This window comes from Anneissia japonica, unplaced genomic scaffold (genome assembly GCF_011630105.1).
Source record: "Anneissia japonica isolate Jap-2015-1 unplaced genomic scaffold, ASM1163010v1 scaffold287805_len679488_cov178, whole genome shotgun sequence".
NCBI lineage: Eukaryota > Metazoa > Echinodermata > Crinoidea > Comatulida > Comatulidae > Anneissia > Anneissia japonica.
Window position 1 is genome coordinate 289,370 of NW_022720349.1, and position 6,130 is coordinate 295,499.

The window sequence follows — 6,130 nt, forward strand, 5'->3', positions numbered from 1 at the left end:
CATGATTGCAAAACTTCATCGTTTTTCAGAAAGTTATTTGATTTAAATTTCCTTTTAAATAAAGCCAAAGTTGCTTGCTTTTTTTAAATGCAAACAGTTTCGCTGCCTACTAGTTATTTATCATGTTTTTTAAAATTTCATTTATAATATTTAGCTCAATTCAGTGTCACTGCAAAGATAAAGATAATTTAAATAGAGGTTAGTTAAATGGCTGAATAATTACAGGTAAATAGATAATACAGTATCACTAAATCCTTTTTTTCAATACCTTTCTCTTTTTAATTTCAGGAATTTTTACTTGGTGACAGTACAAAAGCCAAGGAGGTTATGGGATGGGTGCCAAAGGTTTCATTTGAGGTAGGCTGGAATTATATTCATTTTTTTTTTATGTGGGGTGTGGTGGGGTGGGATGTGGTGGGAGGGGTGGAATCAGTTTGAATTTTACACAAACATTAATTGTTTTATTATTATTTTTTTCAGATTTCATTTAAAACATAATTTTTTCTATTAAAGAAAGTGAGAAATATGACTTTCATGTTTTTTTGCAGTTGTTTTCCCCCCTGTTCCATTACTGTTGCTAAAATCATCTACAGATAATTATGATTCTAAAGGATCATTAAAGTTTAATACTGTCTCTACATCTTTATATTCAGTACCACTTGCTGAAGTGAGGCATTGAACCTTACTACCAAATACCATTTATACTTTATTAATATTATTATAAAATAATATTTTTTGTATTGTAATATTTTATGATATGCTACTAATAGGACATACATATATTATTCTTTGAAAATACTGTCTGTGTTTGGGTAATTGGCTTCAATAATAGCATAATATTGTGCTTTAATGGCTTGTTTTGTTTATTTAAGTAAGTTATCAGCTTTGTATAGAACATTGAAATGAGAAAATGAGAACTTGTGATCAATTAACATAAAGTATGCTATTCATATAGACTTTTGTATAGAATCATAAATTTGCTGGTAATAAATTTAAGGACTTTCCTAGTGAAATTAATGAATACTTAATTCCTTTGATCAGCACCTTACATAAATTAAAATTTAACCCTTTTCTTTATTCATTAATTCATTCATTCATAATGGTATATTTATTAAATAATCAACAGTAAAACTGATTTGAGATAATTTTTAAAATACAATTGAAATTCAAACTAAGGTTTAAACATCAGAATTGGTGAGACAAAACACATTAAAATCATTGACAATATCATAATGCAAGTTGAGACATCAAGGTTTTAAAATTGAAAGTGTGCAGGACAATAAAATATAAGGACAAGAAAAACAGCAACAAAATGAAAAACAAAAAATTTAACATATCTGACTGGTTTATTTAGTAATAATCCTAGATAATATAAATAAAGAGTTAGTTAATAATCACGTATGGGTGAAAGTCTTATTAATGTTGCATTGTCTTATCATGTACGGTATTGCACTGTTGCAATATCTGGATTCCAGCTGACTGGAACAGTAAAGGAGCAATTTTGTGTTTTAATTGAATTTTAGATTAGTTTAAAATTAAACAATGATCAGTTCAGTTACCGTATTTGATTGACTATTTTTTATTCTTTTTTTTTAAAATAAATATGAAATCGTGACCAATAAGGTCAAATTGCATGATACTTTACAGATGAAAAAAATATATATAAATGCAGCTCTTACAATATAAAAACATCAATAGAATATTTGAGATTTAGTCCAGGTGGTGGACTGTATTTAGTTTATGTGTGGTATAAACTAAAAGGGGGAAAAATAATATTAATCAGTTATTAAGATACTAAAATAATTCAAGAAAAAATAAATCACTAAAGTAGAGGACCACCTACTCTTGGATAATGGATCTTTCAGAGTTTCAGTCAAGGTTAACAACTGACCAATCAGAACAGGGCTAGGAATGTGCACATGTCCCACAAACACATGTGTTTACAATTGACCAATCAGAACAGGGTCAGGAACGTGCACATGTGCCTCAGACACATTTGTTTACCATTGACCAATCAGAACAGGGCCATGAATGTGCTCATGTCCCACAAACACACATGTTTACAATGGACCAATCAGAACAGGGCCAAGAATGTGCACATGTGCCTCAGACACATTTGTTTACCATTGACCAATCAGAACAGGGCAATTAATGTGCTCATGTCCCACAAACACACATGTTTACAATGGACCAATCAGAACAGTGCCCACAATGTGTGCATGTCCCACACACACACACATATGTTTATGTATGTTTACACTGTTGTTATGTGGTATATACAGTCTACAATCTCCAAGGAGCGGGGTTAGCAAATAGATCAATTCTGCATGGATATGTGATTCCTAAGACGAATCTTTAGTATAAAAGAAATGACAGTGCATCTGTTTTTAATAAAGTTTTCACTTAAAAATGAATTGAAACATTTGAATTTTTTACATTCGTTATTTTATTACAGTAATCATAATATTTTTAACATGTACATTTGCCTTGCTTATGATGTGATTCCTAAGACGAATCTTTATTATAAAAGTAATGACAGTGCATATCTGTTTTTAATAAAGTTTTCACTTAAAAATGAATTGAAACATTTGAATTTTTTACATTCGTTATTTTATTACAGTAATCATAATATTTTTAACATGTACATTTGCCTTGCTTATGAAAAATATTCAATAATTGGATATAAGAATATCCAGTTGGCAAAATATATTTACTCATTATTTAATCATTTATTTTGCAGGAACTAGTAAAAGAAATGGTGGAGGCTGATATTAATCTGATGAAGAAGAATCCAACTGCCTAGGTGGTAGTCAAGAATACTAGACACAACTTGTATCAGCATACGAGTGAACCAGACAATTAGGAATGATGTGCACTTACACTAGGCACAAACACCAGAAATAATGATGTATGTAGGAAAGGGAAAGATAGAAAGGGAATAGATTCACTAAATAAACAACAGAAAACAACACAGTATCAAAAACAGAAAACAACACATAACCCATACTATTCCACTCTATCATCAGAAACAACTCACTATTATCAACAAAAAGAGAAAACGCAGAATCCATAAATAATGGAAACAACTATATTACAGTAACACTTAAACTTAAAAGAACACAATGGACAACATGTAACAAAATTTTTAATTTTAATAAATACACACAAAATATATATAATTTGGTTTGAATTTGCTACTATCGAATATATAAGATAAAATTAAAAATGGAGGAAAAAATATTCCATTTATCCAAGTATTCACACTTCAAGAAACAACAGACAAATTAATGTTAGACACAACAAGAAACAGCACACAGGAAATATTCAGCACAAAACATGGAATGATAAAGTTTTTCAATGTCAGAATAAAACATAAAATAAATGCTGCAGTGAAATAAAATTGAATATGAAAACGTATTATTAGTATTATATTTAATGATATTTATTTGACTAAATAAAACAAGAAGACAATGGTACATCCAGCTTAATCACTCTACAGTATAACTCCAAAGAGATAGCTGCTCCACATTTACAATAACTTATACTAACAATAAGAATAATAAATTACTTTATTTTTTTTTATTGATAGTTAATTTATTATTGTTCTTAATATTATTGAAATAAAAAATTATCTGGTTTCAAAATATTAGTATACAAGTAAATAAAACAAATCAATACATACTAAAAAATAACATGTAACCCATGTGATAGCATAGTGCAACAATTGTCAACGTACTACTTGAAAACCTTTTTAAACAGTATTTAAAGTGTTTACCTCAATCAGTTAGTAGTGGTGGGCTGCACTTACGAAAAATGTAGTTATGATATAATTAATCCTGTGAAATTATGTTTTACTGAAATGAATTTGACAAAAAAATTAAACTTGTCTTTGATAGAGCTGACATGTGACTTTAACTTAAATATTTATATAAATTTTGCCTTGAGTTTTAAAAATCAGAAATGTAGGCCAGGTCATTAAAAAAGTTCCACTAATGACAAAACTGGATGTGATTACAACATTGAATTATCTTGCATTAAAAAAACAATACAATTTCTACAAGAAAATATCAGATGTAGACTTTGAATGTACCATGTCAAAACACATTAACTTTTCCTAGTACAAATTTTGCACATGTTCAAAATCGGTGGTATATTGTTTGGATGAAATACAAACTGCAATGCAAATATAATTATATATTGCTATAACAAAGGTAATGTATTTACTAAGTATTTGATTGTATATAATAGTTATGAAGGTGCATGCATTATTATTATAAGTGTCATGTTGGGGCCTGTTAGTTTCCACTGATTAAGACAAAATTTAGTGACTGAAATCCAGTCTAACCAAAAAAATGGGCAATGTGCATTTCCCACCTTAATTTCCAGTGCCAACATTTTTAAAAATCATTTGAATGGTTGCGTAATATTCTTATCAACGGAAATTGTAAATTTTTGGAGAGAATTTCTGGTACTGTATTCAAAGTTTGTCATTAAACCAGATGTGTTTTGTGAAATGTAAACACAGATAGGTGTAACTAATTTACATTTGATGACACTGAATTTCTACTTGTGAAAGGGTATTGGTTCACTTTATTTTGGGAGATCTTAATTTGTTTGAAAGGTTGGCCACCCATGAAGTACTGTGTGATAGCTAGAACAATCATCAGAAAACTAATGTCTTTGAAGTTTTTTTTTTTTTTTTTTTTTAAGACACCCTAAGAGTTGCACAAGTTAATTCTGATACTGAGACTCGTTGCTTTAGTTTCTACTTGTCATATATTCAGGTTTTAGAAACTGCTACATTTTATATTGTTATTCTTAAGATAGAAAGTGGAACAAAAGAAATAGAAACTTAAAGAAAACATCTCATAAATTCTTTTTTTATGAATATGAAAACATTTGCATGTATCTCATTTTGTACTTTTTGGCTGTTTATTCTGGTGTATTAAACAAATATCTTGCAAAAATGCTGAAATCAGATTGTACATTTGAAATACAAGTTGATTAAATAATTTCAACAAAATATAAATTAGAAATATTTATTTATTTATGATGAAAGTAAATTTATGCTTGTATATGTACTGAGGATATAGGAGTAAATGCACAAATAGAAAAAAAAATGCTCCTTTGAACATCGTAATTTGAAATATTCACAAACATATACAGTAAATATATAACATCTTTGGAGCAAATAATTTCCCACTTTTGTGCCTTCTATTTGTTTCTGGTATTTCCACAATGGAAGAAATAGGCAATTCTTTCAGTTACGACCACATTTAATAGGAAAGCAATATGCAAATATTTTGTATTTATTTTACTGTACATTGAATTGAATTGACGACAGGAGTTAACACAGCATTTGAATCAGTCATCTTCTTGTGCTGACTTCGTAGTCTTTACAAAAAAAAAAAATATATTTTTTTTAATGTATATTCAAGAATAGCGCCATTCTCTCAGACATTATTTTTGCAAAAGAGTTCTTTTTTACATATTTATTTTCTTTTGTAAAATATTTTTATTTATATTTTCGCATTTATTTTAATAAATCAACTTACATGTATAATCGTTTTTGTTTGTACAATATGGAAAGTGGAATTTATAGAAAGAGACTATTTACAGTATATATATATATAATATATATATATATATACGCCTACATACGCCTATATACATATATATATATGTATACATATTATTTATATATATATATATATATATATATATATGATGTATGTTTTTATATAATACAAAGAAATTGTGACTTCGCAAATTTTCTGAATTATTGCCCATATAAAACATTAGGTTTTGTGTTTCATGTTTAAATTTGTAAACAAAAGAAACTATTTTTATATACAAATTAACATTCCACTAAATAGATATTTTTTAGTTACCGTTAATAATGATAATCCGTCAAAAAAACCATACCATCATGTAGACCTACGTTTACATCTTTTAAAATCGTTAATATTCTACTGTTTTATATATTTTATTAATATTATTTTTACTTAATGCCGGCATTAATTTAGACCGGACGGTTTTCGCTTTTCGTTTATTATTAAACATTTATTAATTTAGACTAAATCGTTGTTGATTTGTGTTGAACGGCCACTAATTTAAACTAAACGGTTTC

General features: G+C 27.9%; 1 long non-coding RNA gene across 1 annotated transcript; it reads left to right on the forward strand.

Moving 5' to 3' along the window:
• The first annotated feature begins 275 nt into the window (after nucleotides 1–275).
• LOC117111324 lies at nucleotides 276–5,029 on the forward strand. The gene is made up of 2 exons (XR_004445849.1): nucleotides 276–357; nucleotides 2,741–5,029. It is a non-coding gene; the product is annotated as an uncharacterized LOC117111324 (long non-coding RNA).
• Nucleotides 5,030–6,130: the final 1,101 nt, after the last annotated feature.